We start from the raw sequence: 23,823 nt of genomic DNA, 5'->3' as shown, positions 1-23,823 counted from the left end.
CTACAGTACCCCTGGAAATAGAGAAAAGTAGGGGGGTGGGAGAGACATTGAGTTGCTAGAACTGACAGCACCTCATGATGGCTTCATGTGGGTGCTGCGAAAGGTAAGGAGGAATCAAGATTGATGAACAGGGTTCTGGTTTGACAACAGGATCCAACCCTCACCTCCTCTTCCCCAACATTACCAAAAAGTAGAAATTATCCTTCTACACCCTTGATTTCTGGACTTTACAGTGACAACCTGGGTTCCCCCTTGGAGAGCAATAGTGGGAACATTATGCTGTGAACTCATAACTTCTCTCCTTATGTTTATAGAGTGATAGACTCAGATTTAAAGAAACATGAAAGACAGACCAAACTGAAAAGCTATGATCAGATTTCTCCAATGGCTGAAAGGAGGCTGTGGAATTCCCAGAAATTAAGATACTCAGACCCTATAATCTGCCCAGTAGGTTCAAAGCAAGTAGACTCCCTGGAGCTAAAAGAAATATAGTTGCCAAGTGACAGGTGGATAAGCAGTGTGGCAATGAAAGGAAGAAAACTAGGGATTAGTCTAAACTCTGGGGAGGTAAATAATTTCCAGGGCTGACAGGCAGTCAAAAGCAATCCAGGAAGATAAATGCGCCAAGTTCACTAAATCGTAGTGTAATCCTCATGCCAGAGGCTGCTCTGACGTGAAGGACTGGTATATATTCTAGGAATTTATTACATTTCTTTGGCTAGAGTCTCCATCCAGAAATCTGCCTAACTATACCTATAACTAGCTCCTGGAGAGGACGAGTGAGGGAGGAAACTGAGAGGGAGATTAGGAGGATATATTAGTCTGGGTTCTCTAGGGAAACAGAACCTATATGATAAGTGATTTATTGTAAGGAATTAGCTCGCATGGTAATGGGGGCTGAGCAGTCCCAAGATCTGCAGTCAGCAAGCTGGAGACCCAGGAGAGCCAATAGTATAGTTCCGGTCTGTGTCTGAACATCTGAGAACCAAGGGATCTGATGGTCTAAGTTCCAGTTTGCATTTGAAGGCAGGAGAAGACCCATGTCTCAGCTTGAAGACAGTCAGGCAGAAAGAGAGAGAATTCTCTCCTACTCCACCTTTTTTGTTCTATTCAGGGCTTCAAGAGATAAGGCATACCCACATTGGGGAGATCAATTTTATTTACTCAGTCTACTGATTCAACTGTTAATCTCATCCAGAAACACCTTCGCAGACACACCCAGAAATAACGTTTAACCAAATATCTGGGCGCTCTGTGGTCAGGTTTGGCACACAAGTCAAGTTGACACATGAAATAAAGCATCCTAGGGGCTTCAGGTCTTCACCCTCTCACTTCAAGTAGAACAGCTCTGGTTGGATCTTCCTCTGGGATATGACTTGAAGAAAGGGCTCTGGCTATAATGAAAAGTTTGCGGGACGCTTCTAGAATTTGAATCACCAAAGCACTTACAGTGTTTTCTGACAAGAGCCCACTTGCCTCCTTGTTTGTTTGCACAATTCCGTAAATACAGCTACGGTGTTCTTACTCTCTTAGGGAATACCTATTCCACACAGCTCATTCAGTTGGACAATTCCTGCCTTGCAGACTCCTCTGGGTTCCTCAGGTCCTGTGGTTTATCCTTCCTGCAGGACCTGATGTGGCTTCTTAAGACATGAAGCTTCTTACTCCCCAGAAAATCTGTTCTTCTCTTACAGAGTAAGTTGTTGCTGCAGAATCCACCCTTCACTTTGCACTGTATTATTACATTATCGCTTCTAATGATTACCTGGTTATGAGTAAGGCCATCCCAACAAGGAGCAGAGGTTTGACTGTGGAAAGTGATGGAGTTGCTTTCGAAGAATGCCAGTTCCTTTCGAGATCTTTCTCTAGAGCTCCTGCTAGAGCAATTGGAGGAAGCAAAAGAGGATTTGAAGTCAGAAGACTTGCAGAGAAATCTGCCGGATTCTAATTTCTCCACCGCTTTGATTCCCACTGAGCATTGGGGTGGTTACTGAAAAACACACAGATATCTGGAAAGCTAAGTGAAACGAACAACAGCAAAGTAGGCTCCACTAGGATCATGTTTGAAACAATTTCAGGTGGCATAGCCATGCAAAGGAAGGGAATTTTTGAAGAGCACCATGAAGTAATCAACTTTATATTACAAAATAAATATGTGTCTGCACTACATCAGACATCACAGTAGACTATACTCTAGTAGGGACCAATGAGATCGGGTGCCAAAGGGTCAGGCCAAAGTCGCGCAGGAAATACTTAAAATGGAAAAGATGGTATCTCTAAGTTTAATTTTCCCTGGGACGTGGGAAATGGCTGCCTTCAATCAATTTTAATGGTAATTTTTGTGGCTCTTCTGAGCACCACTGAATTAGTTTATCAAGGCTTGCCAGAAAGGGAGAGGTAATTAGAAAAAGAATAGAACTTTCTAAGTCCATAAAGGGAGGTGCTTTTGAAAAAAATTTTAAAACCTCCACTGACTTGTACACAAAGTTTCACTTAGAAACTTTTCTAAGTTTCACTGTACAGCCTAGAGGCTGGTTTTGTTCCATGGCTACTGTGGGATTGCTTCCTATTAATGTCATGTCCTAAACCACAGAGTCCTTATTGGGAAGGGCAGGCACAGGCACGCAGTCTTTCCAAGCCCTTTATGGTCACAAGAGAATGGTGCCTTGGGTCCAGCACGTTTCCTTACAGAGATGTAAAGAGCCCTCACAACCTGTGCTGGGCAGTTGTCTTTGTTTGGGAATATTCTCCCCTGTCCTGAACTTGCTGTGTACTTCCTTGTTCTGTTTGAGGGTGTGCAACACGACACCTGGCCAACCCCACTGCTATATCTGTTCCTGGCGGGGTGAGAACGGAGTTCTTTGCCTGTAGCACAGAAGGATGTGTGCAGACCATTTCCCTGCATGGGCTGTGGGCTGAGCCCTGCTGGCCACGGGGACTGATGCTATCTCTCCATAGAAGCTCTATCTGTTTACCATGTGAGTAAACAGATAGAGTGTGAGTTCCACCCACTGCCTGTGTGAGTCATGTCTTTCTTGGCGACCTCCCCACCAGCAAACTATGCAGTGGATTGACACCTTGGGGCTGCTGTCCCTGGTGGTAGGCACTGTTAAGCTCTTTGTAATCTTCCAGACAGTGGGACCCCTCCCCTGGAGGCGGAAACAGGTGTCATTTACTCAACAATCCCTGAAACATTTCTACCAGCAGTGCAGATCGATTTCCTGCAAAATCTAAGGAATAGTTTGAAAATCATTAAGGGGAAAATCATTGTGTAGTGTTGAGCTTGCCTAATAGACAAGAGAGTTCCCCTGTGGCTTTAGGAGCCCAGAAGTCCCAGTATAAAGAGAAAAAAATTCTCTGATGCTGGTGGCATTGTTATCCATGTGTTTGAGAACTCTGAGGCTTTCATTGTTTTAAAATTATAGCAAATGCTTTTAGTAGTATTGTATTTTATTATGATGAAATAAATACATGCATGCCTTAGCCTAGGTGTCCTACAGTCAAAGCCTGAGGAAAGGTTGATTTGCACCCAGAATATTTATTTGGGAGGAGGAGAGAGGGCCTGGGAAGAGGGAAACAGTAGGAGAAATGGTGGTCGCAAAACTCTGTTACTGCACTAGTGTCCCGAGTGTGACCATGATCTGGTCACTGTTGTGGGCAGCCAGGGGTCAGTTGCTGGGACCTGCTGAGTGGCCCTAAAAATGTGTCTCAGCATTTTCCACCTAAAGGAAGGAGCATTAGAGCTCCTGGCTGACAGCTCCACCCCCATTTGCTTAGGGCTACCTCATGGGGTGTTAGCTCTCTGTGTCACCCGCTGTCAGAGAAGAATGGAGAAACTGTGGGAGAGAGGCTGTGTAGGATTCCACCTGAAGCAAGGTGACCACCACAGCCATGGTTTGGGTAAAGAGAACTGAAGGTGGATCATAAGAGCTGTCTGAATTAATGCCTAAGGCAGAAAAGTTAGAAAACACCGAAAAAGACCGAGATTTTGCTTTCATTATAAATCACGCACTATCCCATCACCCAGAGAAAAACCATTGGCCAATGTCCTACCATCATTCTATCCATGCTGTCTACTTTAATTCCACATTGTGTAGCTTCTTTTTTACTAAACATTTTTTGTATCTTCAATACATTCTCATGGTGAGAAATATCCTTCTCAACACTTTGTAAAATGTTTGAACAGTATTCCAATATACAGAGTGCTAAATGATCGCTCTAAACTTCATCTCTCCCTTGTGGTTGGTCATTTAGACTGTTCCTAATTTTCTGCCGTTAAAAAAAAAAAAACAAACCAAAGCACTGCCTCATGGTGCACTTGTCTAATCATTTCTTTAGCACTAACCCATAGAAGTGAACTTTCCAGATTAGAAGTATAAAGTATACACATGTTTAAGGCTTTTAGGGCCCAATGAGCTCCCATAAAAGTTGTGAGTATCCTCCACCAGTGTGTAAGAACTCCTAGACTCTCCCCATATGATGTTATTATTGCTTTCTCACTTCTGGCAAGCTAATATATGATTAACTTTTATAATGAATTATTGTCAAATATTTTGTCAATATTGACAAAATATTGTCAAATATTTTCATAGTTTTTAACTCACATACATCTATTTTTAGTGCATTTAAAATTTTTTCAAAGATTCGTTGACAATTTGTATGTTTATTTTTGTAAATTGTTCATGTTACTTGCCCATTTTTCTGTCTAGGACTTCGTCTTTTTCTGATTAACTTGTAATTTAACTTGTAAAAAAGTCTTTTCCATATATTAATGCAATTGAAAACAAAATAGATATCTAAATATGTTACCATATACAAACTCCAAATTTCCCTTACTTATTCATTAATGGGGTTTTTGATATTTAAATTTAACTTTTTATGTAGTGGAATTTATCTAGGGTACTTAATCTACCTCAGGTACTTAAGACCTTGCTTCAGGATCAAGTTTACTTATGAAGATGCATGATTATTTATGAAGATGAACACAGCTAGTAAGTGAGGTAACTGAGATTTGAACTTAGGTCTGTCTAATACCTAAGTGTGTTCTACTCTCCAAATCCCAACAAGTCTGTCTGAATTATATTTTTGGTTCCCTTGACCCAAGATTTATGATTGACTTTCAGTGAGACTTTATCATAATGAGATTATTGCATGTTTATTGATTATAAACTGCTCTATATATGGGCTAATAGTTGGATCATGCATGGGTCTATCCTCTTTATTCAACCTCCTACCCTAAGCTTTCGTGGCATAAAATACAAAGTAAGAAGGAATAGAACTTAAAGCAAATACAAAAGGATCCATGTATTGACTTTATATATATATATATATATATATATATATATATATATATATGCTGAACTAAATATAATGTCCAGGTTGATTATATATATATTTTTAAAACACCTTTAATAGTGTAAATGGAAGGTCTGATAATAACAAGACAAGAGATGGGGGAAAATCACTTCATCCAGCTAAGGTGTTACTTTAGTAAATGGAGCATCTGGCTCTGAGATGAAATATTTTTATAAAGAAAAAAGTCTGGCCAACCCAGGATAAGAGTGAAGACAAATCAGAAAAATAGGGCATTAATACAAAGAATGGAGACATTATCAATTACAGGAATAAATATCGCAAGAAAAATATTCACCCTGCAGCTTCAGAGAGACATAAATTACAAAATCTTTTAAGGTACTCTCTCACCTGAATCACTCATTCTACAAACATTTACTGAGCCCAACTAAGTGCTGTGGCTGAGGTACTAAGGCTTAAAGCATCAGAGATAGTGTGGGCCTTTACCATAGCTGGTAAAATTACCACAATTCAGAGCTGAATGAGCAGAACAATAGAGAAATACACAGCACGACGTGGCTATGCTATGAGGTGTGTGATTGGGAAGGTTTAGGTCAGTAGGTGGTATTGGACTTGAGCCTTGAGGAAACAAAGGATTTTGATAGGAAGAAAAATAATTCTGAACTGAAATAGCAGTTTGGAAGACGACAAAGGCATGTGAAAATGCGTGTATACTTTTTTAAGGGTACGCTGAGTAGTTTAGAGTGAGTAGAACAGAAGGTGCAAGGAGGCGTACAGTGGGGAATGAACCCAAATAGATAAAGTTTAGTTGTGAGTTTTTTGAGTGCATGTGCTAGAAATCCAAATTCAACCAGTCTAAGCGATAGGAAGTCAATGGAAGGATTCAGCGTTACTTCATGGACTGCCCGAGTAACATAGTTCATGGGGACACGAGCCTCTGAAACAATGAGAAACAATTCCTTGGACATCAGAGCCACCCGACTCCCCTCTCTTTCCTCCCAGAATGGCGGCCTATATGTCTCCAGTCTGCATGAACACAGTGATCCATATAGCCACGGGTTTTTTGGGTTTTTTTTTTTTTTCGGTACGCGGGCCTCTCACTGTTGTGGCCTCTCCCGTTGCGGAGCGCAGGCTCCAGACGCGCAGGCTCAGCGGCCATGGCTCATGGGCATAGCCGCTCCACGGCACGTGGGATCTTCCCGGACCGGGGCACGAACCCGTGTCCCCTGCATCGACAGGCGGACTCTCAACCACTGCGCCACCAGGGAAGCCCAAGCCACGGGCTTCATATGCTACAGCTTTGGGCTCATTGACCCAGCCTGGGTCAGGCACCCACCTCAAACCAATCAACTTGGTCAGGGGTTAGAGAAAGATATTTCCTGGAAGAAGAGAGGGGCAGCGGGTATATTGCTATAGAGATAATTCCACAGATTTCTACTGCAAATAGAAAATGACAACACTATAATTAGCAAGTTTCAGGAGTCTAATTTACCTTCCAATTATCCTCTTCCTTTTCTTGTTTTCCTCCCTGCCCCAGCTTGTGAATCTCTATCTGATATCCCTTTCCCTTGATCATCCTCTCTTTCTCTTAAAATCTTTCCTGTTTCTGTGGCTCCTTCTCTTGGGGGTGCCCTTTCCAAGTATTTTTCAAAGCACGAAGGCAGCAGCTGAAATGTCCAGATCAAAAACAATCAGCCCTAAATTAGGATGCAACTATTCTTTCATTCATGTTTTCATTCATCAGTTGCTCATTGAACATTTGTCATTTACCGTCGGGATAGAGAGGTTGAAAAGTAATAGAAATAATAATAGCTTGAATGTGTTGTGTGATCACCATGTGTTGTACCTATTTTATCTTATTGAATCACGCACACTCAGTTATTTTTAAGTAACCAAATGGTTGGGATACAAACCTAGGCTTTATGACTCCAAAATCCCTGTGTATAACCACTAGACTGTCTGAAATGTGGGATACCGTCCCTGTCCCAAAGATGATCATTAACTAGTAGATAAATGCAGTATAAAATAATAATCATAATGACATTGGTTAGTATTGGTTTACTAATGAGAAGAATACTGGGGAGAGAGGGGCACCTGACCCTGTCTGGGAGGGAGGGAGTCTTCCCAGAAGACTCAGCTTGGAGTGAATCCTGGGGCTGAGCTATAGTTGACCAGGTGAGTAAGGGCTCTGAAGGCTTCTGGGTGAAAATGAACAGCAGTGTAAGTACGAGAGAGGAGATGGAGGTGGTGTGCACTCAGTTGAATGTCATGAGGCTTAGCAGAGACGGTACTTAGGTTGGGATGGAGAACAGAGGCAACAGATTTAGCTAGAAAACCAAACAGCAGTCACATGAAAACGGTGTTGTACATTATACTAGGGACTTTGGACTTTATCCAGAGGCAACGGCTAACCTCTAAAGGATTCTAAACATGATCAAAGTAATATTTTAGAGAGATCACTCCTAGAGGCAGAATAGAGGCCAGGGGCTGGGAGATTAAGCAGCAGTTGTCTAAAACCTAGACTAAGTAATTTGGGGGGGCAGGCACAAAGCTTCCATTTCCATAACTCCAGAGCCTGACCAATTTTTTATTGTACACATGGATGAATAAAGGGACTGCTGCAGTAACCTAGGCAAGACATAGGAAGGCTGGAATTAAGACAGCCCCAGTAGGGATGGGAATTGTAGGAAGTATTCTCTAGAGAGTAGAGCTTTAGTGAACTGCATCTACCTTTCAGTTCATTAGCTATTCTTTTCTCTTTTTCATTCTGAACTACATCAAACATTTAGCAGTATAGAAAATAATATAATGCTTACCACCTAATATTAATACATCTTAACCACCTGCCATACTTTTCATACCTTAAATATTTTTCATAATGTTGTTGAATTTATCATTATTCTTTGTAATCATTTTATTATATAAAAACTGGTCAAGGTGATGAATCATCATTTACTTAAGCATTTCTCTATCATTAGACATATAAGCTACTAGTCATTTTTGACATAGCTCTCTCTTAGAGAAGGACGCTGTGATAAACAGCTTCAGATATAGCTGTGTCCTTGAGAAAGATCACTCCCTTTCCTTTATTGTCCATTTTGCCTAGTTTTTGTAGGAATCAGTGTCTGGAGAAATACTGTTGAAGGTATAGTGGATGTAGACATATAGGTTATTCTTTGGTTGAAGGCTTTGAAAGAGATGGTTGTGTCTGAAGAGCTGGGGAGCCATCCTTGAAACAGTGACAAGTTTTTCAATAAAATTTTTTTTATTCTACTGATTTTAAAAACTGTTTTACGTTGCATCCATATAGTCTACATCTAGAATAGTGTTTGGCACACAGAGACTATTCAACATGTATTTGTAGAAAGAAGGAATGAACAAATGAATGAAAGGGAACAAATGCATACAAATCAACTAAAAAACCCAAAGCCCATGCCGTGGGCACTTATTTGTGTTCCGTTTCCTAGGACACAATTTCTTTAAAGAAATCATTATTTATGCCAGGATCAGAAACACGATGGGAAGGTGTAGAAAGAACTCAAGTTATATTTAGAAGATAATGAGATACTCGGTTTAGAAAAGAGACGTTCTATTTCAAAGAGAAGAAAAGTCCACTAGAATCCTATTGTGTGTAATAGTAGGAATTAGGTTGAGAAACTGTTAAGAGAGACAGGACAGGGGTGGGGCCACGGAAAGAGAGAGAGAGAGAGTGGGAGAGAGAGAGAGAGAGAGCATGAGAGAGGCCATGTATATACTTTAGTCATTACGTGGAGTACCATGGGAATGGGGTAGAGATCAGGGATGAAGAAACTGCAATTTAATATCTGCTCTGGCACTAACTGTGAAATCTCAGGTACGTCAATTTTTCAAAATCTATGTGATGACAGTAATTACCAATATTCTAGTATTTTAGAGTTTAGGCTCTGGAGGAAAACAGATTGGGTTTCCAGCCTTGTCACTGAGAAATATTTACTTAACCTTTTCCAATCTTTATTTCCTCAGGTAAACAGTAGGGATGAAAAGAATATCTACTTCATGAAGTTGTTTTAAAGATTAAATGAACAAGTGTAAAGTCCTGGTACATAATAACCTCTCAATAAATTCTATTTACAACATTTATAATGACTATTATAATGACTATTATCTGATCTGAAATTCTATCATCTATAATTCTGTGGGATAGCTTAATCCATGGAGTAGTTGATCAAGGGACAGATACGTTCCTATGGGAGACACACTGTCTGTGTCCCTGCACCAGCCTCGCTGGTGCAAACACTGTCTCCTGACTCCCTGCTGCTGAAAGTGCAGTCCAGAGACTGCCATCAGAATCATGGGGGAGCTTTTAAGAGAGGGAGAAGCTTCGTCTCCATCCCAAAGCTAGTGAATCAGAGTCTGCATTTTAACGAATCCCCAGGAGATTTGTATGCACGTTAACATTCAAGAAAGCTCTTCTACACAACAGCGATTCTCCTTCCCCCTTTGAACTACTGATTTTGCTAGGAGTGCAGTGAGTTCAGTCCTGGGAGATGAATCATGATCATCCTAGGCCAACCATGGCCCTCCTGTTTCCCTGGGAAATGACATCGATGCCTCAGAAGTGTACTTTCTCAGGTACACTCTGAAACTGTGAGGGCATCCCTCTGACCATTGTTAGGAGGCTTCTGGCAGTACTTTTCCTCCTCCCCCACTCTCCCACACACCTTGTTTGTTCCCTTTGAGTGCTGTAAGAGGAAGGGGGCTGCCGTTTAGCAGCCGGGTGACAAGAACGAGAAAAAAGCCAACACAATGAGGATGGTGGAGTAAACGTTAGAGTCTGGGTCCTTGAGACTATCACTGGCATGCTGAGCCAGCCCTGTTACCACTGACTTCACGTTTTCTTATTACAAGAATGTTTAATGAAGAATAAACCTTGCCCAAGGAGAAGCCTGGCCTTTGCCTCTGACTACTGGGCAGTGATCTCTAGGTCCTTGGAACACCATATCTCCTGGAAGTGTCTTTTTTATCAGGGGGTTTTGGTCACTAGCAGTTTAACAATGTGATTTACAATGGGGGCTTTGGGTCAAGATAGTGATATCAGTTCCGCCTCTGGGTGGACTGGAGAGTAAATGTATCAGCCTGACCTGTGGAATGGTTGGGAAGTAAAGAGCAGACACACAGGCAGTAGGTGATTGAGTCCTGATGAGAACTCTGGACGCTGTGGCTTGCGTAAGCTCCCCCTAGCTGGCAATGGTATGTAGGTGTCTTCACTCATAGTGGCAGGAAGGAGTCAGTGCTGTCCTTGACTCCATGGGTCAAGGAGGATGACGGGAAGCTCCACATCCTGGACTCCACCTTGGCTGACTTTCATCCGTATGCTTTCCTCTGTAATAAACTGTGAGTATAAGAGTTTCAGTCTATGCTGTAAGTTCTTCTAGTGAATTATTGAAACTAAGGGTGGCTTTAGGAACCCTTCAAACTTGCACTCGATATCAGAAGTGAGAGGACAGGCTTGTGTGTAGGACTGTTCCGTCTCTCACAGTTGGCTAAAACTCTTCGAAGAGAATGATATATTCTACCCATCAAGCTGCTGTCAGTTGGACATTCAGTTGTCAGAAGCCAAATCCATCCTAATGGATACTCTGTTGGTTCTCAAACCTTTTGCCCTCTGGATCCCTTTACACTCTTAAAAAATATTGCAAATTTCAAAGAACTTTTACGTAGATTACCTCTATTGATATTTACTGTACTCAAAATTAAAACAGAAAATTAAATATTTACCTAATTTATTTAAAAGTAACAATAATAAACCCATCACATGTTAACATAAACATTTACAACTATTAGCTATAATATCTATAACTATAACTATATTTCCCCCCCAAACTGAAAAAATAACAGCACTGTTGTACATTCTTGAACAATTCTTAGATGTCTGACTCAATAGAAGATAGCTGGATTTCTTTACCTGCTTCCATAATGTGTTGCAGTATGTTGTTTTGATGGAATCACATGAAGAAAATTCAGCCTCATGCTGATATGTAGTGGGAAAAGGGAGAAGCATTTTAATAGGTTTTTCAGATATTTGTGAATTTCTTTTTTTGATACATTAGTCAAACGCAACAGGTGATAGTTTCTTCAAGGTTAGTTGCAACGCAGAATCTGAAATCATATCCATGAGCTTTTCATACTCTGTTAAACATCAAAATTTATTGGTCTATCGAACACTTCCAACGGATCTCTTACCCATGCATGATTCTTTAACGTCATACATCGTATGATTCTGTATGACTCATGCATATCTTGAATGGTTTTGTAACATCATTCATGTGACATCATACATTGATAACCCAGAAAAAAATGGCTCAGTGAGTTAAGCACATCTTCTAATTGTTAACGTGTTTCATTACAAAATATTAAAAAGTCACATTTGTTGACCCCACCACTGAGCTCCTCAGAAAAGTCTTCAAGTTTTAGGAAGCTGAGTAGCTCCCAAAGGCCAGTACAAATTTTCCCAGCAATCTAATTTTCTCTTAAAATCTCAAATGTTATCATCGGCATCAAATCTTGTCAGTTACTTTCCTTGGTGTGGTAGGTTCATTTTAAATAATGTTCATTTTAAATAATAATGTAACCATATCCAAGTTGATCTGTTAGTCATTCTTTCAAGTAAAAAAACAGTATTCTTTGGAAGATGTGGCTAGTTTAACTTGTAACTTACATAACCATATGAGCGTTTTTCCTTAAGGGAAATATTGTACTTTGGATACTCAGCAGAAATGCTTTATGCATATTCCCTATATTATTACAGAGACTATTTAAAAAGCACAAGGACTTATGGTCAATAGTTTTTAAAACTAATAATTTTCACTGCTTTACCAAGGTCATCCTGAAGTGAAACTGGCACATTTTTACTGCAAGTGTATGTTGGAGAAGAATTCGATGTTTGGTTCCATTGCCTTCTTTTCTATTTTTACATCTTTATTGGAGTATAATTGCTTTACAATGGTGTGCTAGTTTCTGCTTTATAACAAAGTGAATCAGTTATACATATACATATGTTCCCATATCTCTTCCTTCTTGCATCTCCCTCCCTCCCACCTTCCCTATCCCACCCCTCTAGGTGGTCACAAAGCACCCAGCTGATCTTCCTGTGCTATGCGGCTGCTTCCCACTAGCTAGCTATTTTACGTTTGGTAGTGGATATATGTCCATGCCACTCTCTCACTTTGTCCATTGCCTTCTTTTATGCTGAGTTGCCAGCCACTTAACCCACCATTTGCTTTTGCATCATCATTACAAAAAAAAAAAATAATATTATAAATATATTATAAATAATAAATAATAATAACATGTATTATTATAAAAGTAATTTTGTGCTTGATGCCTTTCCATGACACACTAATGGCATAAATAACATGGTATTGGTTTTAAGGAGAATTTGGTGGCGTCAGCAGGTGTGCAGGACAGACCACTCCCAGTCCTGGTCCCGGGCTGAGTTGTGAGTTCTGAAGGAAGGCTCCACACGGTGCAAATGTCATCACACTCAACCTTCCCAGTTCTCCTTCTCTCTTCCCACTAATGGACTGATCAGCTTATCCACACAAGTAGACTGGTTCAGACCAAGAGCTCTGAAGTCAGACCACCTTGGATCTGCCTTATATTAACTACAACTTTGGGCAAATTCACTTCTCTGTCCTTGCTTCAGTTTTTTTGCATTTGTAAAATGGTGATAATCAATAGGTTGTTTTGAGGACTAAAACAGTTAATAATATACAGTACTTAGAACTCGCCTGAACATTGTAAACTATCAGTAAGTGTTAGTTGTTTTTATTACTATTATTTAATAATTTACTGTTCCTAGTGAAATTTACATGTTAGCCAGGAGTATCTTGTGCAATAGGATTGAATAGCCAAGTGATAGAATTTCAGACACAGTCAGCAAGCAGGTTATTTTGTTTTAATTTTTAGGGTCTAGTTTGGGGGGAGGACAGAAATTTCAGCGCCCCTGAAACCATCCATGGTATCCTAGTTATTCATATGAAATGACTAGTTAATAAGCTCATTCTTAATGTTCAACCAGTACTATACTCCCAGAGAATTCCATGAGGAGGTGGTTATGTCTTTGTTCAGTGTTTATGCTTTGCTAATGTACTTATGCAGCAATTTGCATATGGTCAAGGCCTGATAAATGCATGTAAACTATATATCCTGAAAAGAAAATATATCCATTTGCAAGTGAACTGTTCCTTGGAAAAAACGATCTCTAAAAGCAGTATTTCCTGAGTTTCCCTGATTAAACCAAATAAAATTTTCTTAAAAAGAAAACTTGAAGTAATGTGTCTTCTGGCTATAGCTCCCAGAAGTACACAACGTGAGAATGCTATCACTCTCTAGCCCCTTCAGAGACTGAAAAAGCAGCTGTTTGTTGCATAAGAAAAATAAAGGCTTAAAAACGATTTCCTCACAAAAGGAAGTATAGGTTCTTGCATGTATTCATATCAGTCTCTGCTCCAGCAGAGAATGGCTTACATAATTGTATTTTGGGGACTCTCTTGTAGAGAGAGATTTATGGTTTGGGGCTTATAAAAAACCTATTTCTATTTTAAAATATAGACTCTCAGCAAGTGTCACCCTGAAGAACCGGGCCTACTAGACTATTTTGTTACATTTTAGGAGATAAAAAAGTACGTGACAGTTACACTATTAAGCCACAGCAATGGAGCTGCCACTCTCAATCTCATTACTCAAGGCTCTCTTTAGTTCAATTATACACCTCTACCGCTAAGGAAGATAGATGGAGGTCATTTGGGAGCTGTAAACCACAATGGCTTGAATGCAGAACTATGTTTTTAAACTGATTTACACCTTGTCCTCCAGTGTTCTACAGCAGCGGCTTGGATTGAAATGCAGGGGCCATGATTGAAAAGCCTTTCTCTTGGTTTTAGCATCACAGCCCACGCTGGCTGGCAATTATAACCTGCATTAAATGGCGAGGGACAATGAATGTCGCCTTCATTACTTCAGTGGTAGCAGCAAAACCAAACCAAACCAAAAGGGAAATAGAGGTTCTTGGTCAGAATACCCTTTGGGGAAGAAGGAATGACATTTATGTCGCCTGTAAGTTTCAACTTGATTGTGTGTTTTGGTCCAGCGAGAAAGATATCGGGTAATTGAAAGGAGCAATTTCCAGCATTGACAAAAATACTGTCATGCTGCTCTGATTAACTCACATACATCTCCCAGTGTGAAAGAGATAAAGTGTACTAGAGGAAGTTAATTAAACAAGGCAAATCTACGTGAAGCTCCTCCCAAAGAAATGAAAGGTTTTATGAATTTAAGGTAAGTGTATTTTACTTTCCTATAGCAGTTACTCTCCTTTAATGTTCTGGGTTCAACTTCTGTAACTTCTCCCCTAGCTGTTTCTTTAGTATCACTTCAGAACATGGTCACCAAAGGAAATTAAAAAGCACATTAAATAAATAATTAACAACAAACAAAAAAATGTGTCTATGAGAAAGTGCTGTTTTTCTTTCCCTTCCACTGTCTAAAGTTGAATAGAAGGATGTGTCAAGAAATAGGATTTCCAGGGACTTCCCTGGCAGTCCAATGGTTAGGAGTCGGCGCTTCCAAGGCAGAGGGCAAGGGTTCGATCCCTGGTTGGGGAACTAAGATCCCACATGCCATAAATAAATAAAAAAAGGAAATTGCCAATTGGATGAGCTTTAAATAAATAAATAAATAAATAAATAAATAAATAAATAAATAAGGTTTCCACGGCCCCAAAGTTTATCCTACCAGGTCAGCAGGAACTAAACAATCTATATCCTTCAGTTATACGTGATTCCATTAGACATAGATCTACAATGCCAAAGAGTTTCATAAAAGTTCACTCCTGAATTACAGGCTGTAAAGAATTTTATTCCCTCTGATATGTTTTTATTTGGAAAAAAAATAGATCTCTTCAAGAACCTACTTGAGGCCAGCACAGAATCAATTCTGTCTCCTCAGAAGAAAATAATAATTGAATTCAAGTCATATACTAGGTCTGCTGTCATATAGTTTCTCTATGTAAGTTCATCTTAAGTTAGATCTTTTTTTTATGAGATGGTATTTAAGAAGTTCCTCAAACTCCTAACTGCCTTAAAAAACAGTGGACTTATGAGACATTTCATTAACATTTAAAGTTATCTCAGACATACTGCCGAGAAAGTATTTTTAAGGGCTAAACATTTTATGGCCACCTTAATGGTGCCTTATAAAAGAGCTGAAACCTTCTAAGTTTCTGCTCAGGCTTTGGATTCACAATTTTGAACACCTACTATGTGTTCCACATTATCAGAGCCTTCTTCTTGACCTCATTCTGTATGATGCTTCTGCTTACAGACTACACTTTAGCTGGAGTGGCCTTTCTGGTCCTCAGACATGGCAAGCTTGCCCATAAGTGCCATCTGCTTGGAGCTCTCTTCCGAAGATATGTAGAGCTATAGCTCCCAGTCACTTCTGGACTGAGCTCAAAAGTCCCTCCAGAAGTCTGCTGTGACCGTCTTTGTCCCCAGTCACCCCCCATCACGTTACCATGTTTATTTTTATGTTCCTGATGGCTTATCACCATCTGAAGTATTTTGGCTTATTTGTGTTTATTATCTGTTTCTTACAACTTTAACTGTTTAACTGTTTCTTCATACTGCTTGAGTGTAAGAACCTAGTCTTCTTGCTTACAGCCAAATGTCCAGACCGCGGCAGGGCAGGCATGCAACAAATATTAGTTGAAATGGATGAATAATAGGTTTCAGAAACCTTGGGAAACATAATTATTAAGAAGGTGAATATTGTTGAGTAGTTTAAAAGAGTGAGGAATCTTTAAACATTGTCTTTGGAACCATCCATGAGTAATTGTTATACGGGAAAACAGGTTTCAGAATAATTCATGTAGGAAAGCATATTCCATTTTAATTAAAAAAACGAAAGCAGCATATGCAATGTAGTTAATATGAATTAGTATATAAGTGGAACACAATTTAGAAAAAACCTGTAAACAATAGTAGTTATTTCTGGGAGAAGGGATTACATGGGCCTTTACTTTCTAAATTAAACTTATCTACAATGCTTCACTTTTTACAATGAATATTCATGTATTCAACAAATAAGTATTGATCATCCACTATGTCCCTGGATTATTCTTGATGTTAATTAGTACATTAATGAACAAATAAATGTCCCTGCCTTCACAGAACTTTATTTTCCAATGAAGGAAAAGAAAGCCAAGGTGGTACACAGAGAGAAACAGAGAGAAGGCCAGTATTTTGAATAAAGGTGTTCAGAGAAGACCTCTTTGATGATGACATTTGAGCAAAGACTTATGTGGGATCTACCAGTCAGGAAAGTCTTGGTTATGCTGGAATAACCAACAACCACAAAACTTCAGTGGTTTAAAACAACAAAGGAGAATTTGTTTCTCACCTGCGTTCATGTCCAACTTGGGTTGTTTAGGGCTCTGTAGCCATCATGCAGTCACCCTGGCTGACAGGAGCTCTGCCATCTTGTAGCAGTGCCACCCAGAACAGGTGGCTTTCCTGATCATGACAATAAGAGGGCAGAAGGCTGGAGAGTTAAATAGCACAACTAAATGCGACTAAAGCCGTGACTTAGAAGTAACGTGTCTCTTCTGTTCACATGTCATTGGTCTGTCATCAAAGTAATCCTTTGTGTACCTGGAAGTAAAAGAGAACCAGAGATTAGTGAATATCTATGATGTTTACTATAAAGAGTAAGCCATGTCAATATCTGGAGGAAGAGTCTCCAAGTAAAGAGGACCGAAATTGCAAAGGCCCTGAGGTATATACGTGTTTGCTGTGTTCCATGAAGGTAGGCGATATGGCTAGAGTACAGTAAGTTAAGAGGAGAAGGGAAGATGAGTTTAAAGAAGAAGTCAAAGGTCAGATCAGGTAGGGTCTTATAGCCCATCATTATTATCCTAAGTATGATGGAAAACCACTGGGAGAGATTTGAGCCTGGGCATGATGTTTTCCAATTAATTAATCGCACCTGTTATCACAAAAAGACAGCAACATAGAGGTAACTATAACAAAAAAAAAAAGAGAGAGAGAGACTATCAGACTTAATAGATGTGGAAGGGGAAAGAAGAATCACTAATCAGTTGGATAAATAGATAGGGACCCAAATGGTCTAAAGTTGCAGGCAGTTCCAACGTTTTAATTGCACATGAATAAAACCCTCAGCAATTTTTTTTTAACACCAGCTGAAGCCCTAAAATGTCAAAAGACACAAAAAGAATATGAACTCCTTTAATATGGGTAAACAAATTAATTAAGTATGCACAGATGGCTGCTGCACAGAGCAGGTGATAGGGCAGCTTTCAATTGAAGGTGCCCAGAAGCTGCCGTTACTACCACTTAGGGAAAGAAATCCCTGGGTCCTTTGAGAAGCTCTTTGTCATTTTAATAGGGGTTTTATAGTCTCTGGTCTGTTCTCAGTGTTTCTGGAGATTATGGATATATGTGTGCCTTGTTGCTAAACTCAAGTAACAGAACACAGCCCTGGTATATTTGGTAAATTTCTGATGCTTATGGTGAATCAACACTCAGTTTCCCAGGTTCACATTGCTAAGCATCCTGTCTCATTAGTAGACCTTCAGTCTTGAGTCTATTCCTGCAACAATTAAGAGAAGTTGTAAAGGACAGATTGTGCTATAGGAATATAAATTACCACGAATGGAAGAAATCAGACATCCTCTGGGTCTTGAAGGAGATATGTGGTATATTTAAAAGAAAAGCAAGAAGTTCAGTGTTCCAAACAAAGGGCCCAGAGGCAAGAAAAAATTCAACCTGTTTGTGGAACATGGCACCTGGCTCTCTTCTTATGGGTACTTTTATCGATTCATTTCAGCAAACTGGACGCTTCCCACTCTCCTTCCTAGCCCCACAGAAAGGCTTCTCTGAATCTTGTAAATATCTCCTAAATATCTCTCACATTAGTCTATTTATTTTTATTTCCACTCTCCCTCTTGCTCCCATCCTAGTCCAAAGCCCCATCATCTTTTGCCTGAGCTATAACCTTGCTGCCTAGCTGATTGTCTGATTCCGTCCAATCCCATGCAGCAGGTAGGTGCAAGTTTTCCTCATGCAAATCTAATCATGTCTGCCTCTTTTCTTAAATCTTTTAGTGCCTTTCTATTTTTCAGATAAAAATAAAAATTTTGGTTCATAAAAAAAAATGACTTACAAGCAGTTGTTTAGTCTACCTCCTAATGATCTTTTCAACCATATGATACTCTGCCTTTCCTCCTTCACTAGTGAAGTCCAGACGCACTGCTCTCCTTTCACTTGAAGGCGATCCACTAGAGCCCTTGTCTAGGCCTAGAATAGTCTCCTTGCCCTCCAGCACAGCATTATCTCTTCGCTTTTTTATCTGGGTAAACTTCTATTCAAGGATTCCATTCTCTCTCTCTCTCTCTCTCAGTTATTTATTTTTTACTTTGTTTTAGAGAGAATGGTGGTCTATAAGGTATCAATTCTTCAATAGTTCTGAGATTTCCTTGGTAGTATAATGTGTGTTCAATTTTTAGATATGTTCCAGTGTGCTTTAAAAAAATATGTATTCTCTAATTGTTAGGTGCAGTATTTATAACTATTTATTGACAGGCTTACAAATTATATTATTAAATAATACCAGTATTTAATTTAGCTTTACCTATTACTAAAATGATTATGTTAAAATCTCCCATTGTTGATCTGTTAATTTCTTCTTGGGATTCTCTCAGTTGTTGCTTTACTTTTTCTAGGCTGTATTATTAGATGCATACCAGTTGGGAATTTTCTTATAATATTTTTTAGCATGGTGTATTGCTCTTCTGCATCTCTTATAATGCTTTTAAAACTGCAAATCCTTTTTTTTTTTAAGCCATTTTTATTTTAAATTGTTCCTTTGAAGGTAATCTATCTTCTTTATGACTACGTCTAAGATTGACTTTACCTTTAGCATTTTGGAGTTTTACTATAAATCAAGGTATGGGTTACTATTCATTTGTCCTTTGAGGGAATTATTTTGTTTTCTTAATTTACAATTAATTTTTTTGTTTAATTTTAGAAATCTTTCATTCTTATCTTTGAAAATTACCTTTTAATTCTCTCTACTCTCTTTTTTCAGAAACTCTGCTAATGGATCCTAGACTTTCTTATTCTGTCCTACATATACCTTAACTTCTTTCTTAGAATTTTTATTTCTTTATCTTTGTGAACTTCCTCTGTGTAATTATATCTATTTTCCAGTTTATCAGTCTTTTCACTCTTTGTATCTAATATTAAGTTCCGCTTACTTACTGAATTTTTCATTCCAAAGACTTTGGATTTTGGTTCTTTTTCTACTGGTCTTTTATTTACAGTGCCTCATCTATTTTTAGACTCCTGATTTTTTTTCTGTCTTCAACCATTTTAAATGTCTTTATTTGATGCTCCCTTTTGATTTTTGTTCTATTATTCAAAGTTCATGAGATTCTAGCCCTGCTATTTCTTGAGTAGGCTTTGTAATTACTTTTATCATAACATAGCCTTCCCCTGGGAATATCCTTTGTGATCTTTTTTGGGAGTTATCTCCTAAGAGGAGTTTTATATTACTTCTCCTAGGACCCACCTTGGCTATCACTGTCCAAGTATCAATTTTTATGTTAAATTCTTCATTTAAGGCTTATCAGAGCATGAGGGTGTATCATATCTAGGCAAACAAAGTTTCTGGTTGTCCACCTAAGCCAATGGATAACTTTTCTCTGGTGTATCCTTTCATAAAGGATACATTTCTTTGAGGATCTTGACCTTATTATGGGGTGGGGGATGTTAAGTTCCAACTCTCTGCTTCAAACAAACCCAAGAACTATAGCCATAAAAACCCATGCCTCTAGGCCACAAATCCTGTGTTTCCCACCAGTATGTGCATTCCCAGTGCAGCTGCAGTGTAACTATACTTGCTAACCATTCTGGTATTCAATTTTCTCTTTCTTTCTAGCTAGGACTTTAGTCAGATAAATGTGTGTGTATATACACATATATATTATATATGAATATCTATTATCTACGGTGCAACCACATGGTGTTGCAAAAATAAAGAACACCATTATGAACTGATATGCAATAATTCCCAGAATACACTGTTAAATGAAAGGACACGGTACAAAACAAAACACAAATTATGCTATGTTTTACATAAAAAAAAGAGAAAATAAAAATGCATAAATAAATTCATATGTGTGCATGCAGGCTTTTATTTTTTGCAAGAAGAAACATAAGACAGATAATTCAGATTCTAATTAAAAATGATTTTATCTATGGGGGTAAAGCAGTCACATGGAGGAAGGGTTAGGGATTGTAGTCAGATACCTCCACCATATGTTTTTTATGTAGTTTTGACCTTCAAAAATATGCAAATGTTTTACATGCTCAAAAATCACAGTAAATAAAAAAGGATAAGAGGGCCAACTCTAAAATTTAATGTACACAGAAACAAAAGAAGCCAACTGTATGCCAAACTGATAATATAATCATACAGATAAAATAAGTAATTCAAATAATTTTTACACACAATAATCTAACCGTATACCCTTAATGGGTTATAGTCTAAGGTTAAAAGAAATTGCAAAGAAACCTTGAACTTTAGTTAGAAAGTTTGTTTTGATAATAGCATGGGTGTTGTAAATGTGAAACAATTTGGCATGTATTATAGAACAAACCAAGTAAATAAATATGTTGATGTTGTTAGAAATCAGCATTCTAACTGCAGGAGAAAGAGATATAAATGTGAATGAAGAAAGATAAGAAAGACTCCTGTAATGCTGTATCTGAATATATCGATATGAATTCATAACTTATAATTCTTAGCTCTGTCCACTGAAGGGGCCCAAGAAGTAGTGATATCCAGCAGTAACAAGCACAGTAAGTGCCTACAACTTGCTTTCCAAATATCTTTCTCCCAATATGTTCTATGCTAGTGTGGATATAGAGAAAGATAGAAGAATATACACCAAAGAGTTTGCACTGACAATGGAGTAAGGAGGGTGGGCAGTGAGCAGATGGCAAAAAAGAAGAGAACATCTTTGCGTAGATTGACTTGTTTGCCATGACCAAGAACTCCTTCTGCAATTTGCAAATTCTAATGAAGTGAATAAAAACAATACACACAAAATGAGAAGAGAACCATGTATGTGTTTTCTAAGCATGGAAGCAAAATAAATCTTGTTCTATTTTTCATTTTAAATTTTTACTAAGTGTATTTCAAACTAGAGTTTGAAATATACATATGTTAATGAGTTGTTTCATGCCATTCAAAGACATGCAAAGGCAATCTCCTCTACCCTGCCTCCTCTATGCCTGCCTGTTTGAAGTTACAAGTAACCATTATGGTGTGTATCTCTATACGTCTTTTTCTCAGCTGTACAAATATCTAGAATTTATTATTTTACAGTGTCTGATTGGGGTCCAATTTCATTTTCTTCTACACAGATAAACACTTGCACTGGCACCATTTATTACAAAATTCTTTCTCTAAATACATTCTTTAATAAATAAATTCCTGAGCCTTTTTCCGTGATGGGAAAGATCAGCCCACAGGGGAGAAAGCCCTCAATAGCTCTCTCTGATATTCTGCTGGCTGCCTATTCAATGTGTGGTTATTGTTGATGCCAATACTCAGATTTTGGCTGGGGATAGCGTCGCTGAGTGAGCTGCATTCCAGTATGGCCTTTGCAGAGTCTGGTGCCAGGTTAAGCCTTTATTTTTTTAAGTAACTTGTTCTCTCTCCATAAAAAGTATAAGATTATCTCGTTATCCCTGAGATTCAGTAATTTTATAAGAATGTACCTATGAAAATATTTTATGAACATTGTTTGGCAAATCCTTTAAAACTACAGACTCAATTCTTTAGCTCAGAGAAATTTTAGGCTAGAAACATGAGCAGGTACTTTCTGTAATAGGTTTCTATTACTGTGTAACAAATTAGCACACACTTAAAGGCTTGAAATGACCCACATTTATTACCTCCGTTTCTATGGTTCAGGAGTCTGGGTCCTCTGCAAGAGGGCAATTAAAGTGTCAGCTGGGACTGTGGTCTCATTCAAGGCTTGACTGGGGAAGGATCCACTTCCTCACTCATGTGATTTTGTTATCAGCATTCAGCTCCTGGTGACTGCAGGAAATAGAGCTTCCTTTTTTGCTGGCTATTGGCTGGAGATCACTCTCAACTCCTAGAAGCTCCCCACCATGGTTCCCTGCCATGTGACCCTCTCCATAGGCAGTTCACAACATGGCAGTTTGCTTCTTCAGAGCCACCAGAGGAGAGAATGTGTTAGAGCAAACCTGTTAGCAAATGTAACCATGGGAGTGGCAACCCCTCACCTCTGGCCTATTCTATTCTTTAAAGTCAAGTCACTGGTCTCGTCCCCACTCAAGGAGAGATGATTATGCAGACCCGCAAACAGGAGGAATCGGGGATCATGGAGGGTGGGGGACGTCATCTTAGAGTCTGTCACACCTCCTATAGTACATGAATTGATTTATTTGTGTGTCTATTTTGTATTTTATAACTCATACTGCATAGTAGGTGGTTGGGAAGTTAACTGACACCTAAGTTCAGGTCTCGGCTCGAATATTTCAACTTTGTTTGATCTCAAGCAATTTTCACAACCTCTGTGTCTCAATTTCCTCATCAGTAAAATTAGGATGGTAAGAATGTCTACCTCACAGAACCCTCTAAGGATTACATAGTAGTAATAATTTTAAAGCACGTAGGATAGTGCCTGAAATATACTAAGTTCTCATAAATCTTAGTGAATATAAAACATAAATACATAACAGAAAATATTTAAAGATAATTTAAAAATAACTGTAAATAAATAAAGTTCTAATAAGTTCTTCCCACACTCCAGGAGATGGTTTTATATGCCTCCTATTTCCACAGACGCCACTTTGAAGAGTACTATATAAGCTACCATGCAGGCTGTGGAATCCTAACAAAAATCCCATTTATGAAGTATAATAACCATTCATTGATATGAATTCACAGAATTCTAAAGTTGGAAGACAGCTTCTGGACCATTTTCCCCAACCTCTCTCATTTTACAGATAAGGAATCTGTAAAATGGTTAGGAAGGAACCAGATAAGGAATAAGAGAAGTTAAATGCTGTACTGGAGATTACATGGCTCCAGTGTATCAAAAGAAAGAGAAGAAGGAATCTCCCTTGGAGCTCAAAGAAAGGGACCATGAGACAAAAGACAGTCCTACAATTTCCAGCCTGCAGTAAAACAATCTATATCCAGTTCAACACCGTCAGTATGTACTCAGATGTTCCTAAAAATATCTTACCAATTTTGGGGATAGCCATTTTAGATATACTAATGTCCGACTTTCATACTAAAAAGAAAACACCCTTTCTAGAAACCCAGAAAAGAAGTTGTGTTGATAAGTATGAGACATATTTATTGGGGATAATCCCCATTAAAAAAGAATAATTAAATACTACTTAATCA

Source organism: Stenella coeruleoalba, assembly GCF_951394435.1.
Source record: "Stenella coeruleoalba genome assembly, chromosome: 6".
Classification (NCBI taxonomy): Eukaryota; Metazoa; Chordata; class Mammalia; order Artiodactyla; family Delphinidae; genus Stenella; species Stenella coeruleoalba.
This window is presented reverse-complemented; position numbering follows the sequence as displayed.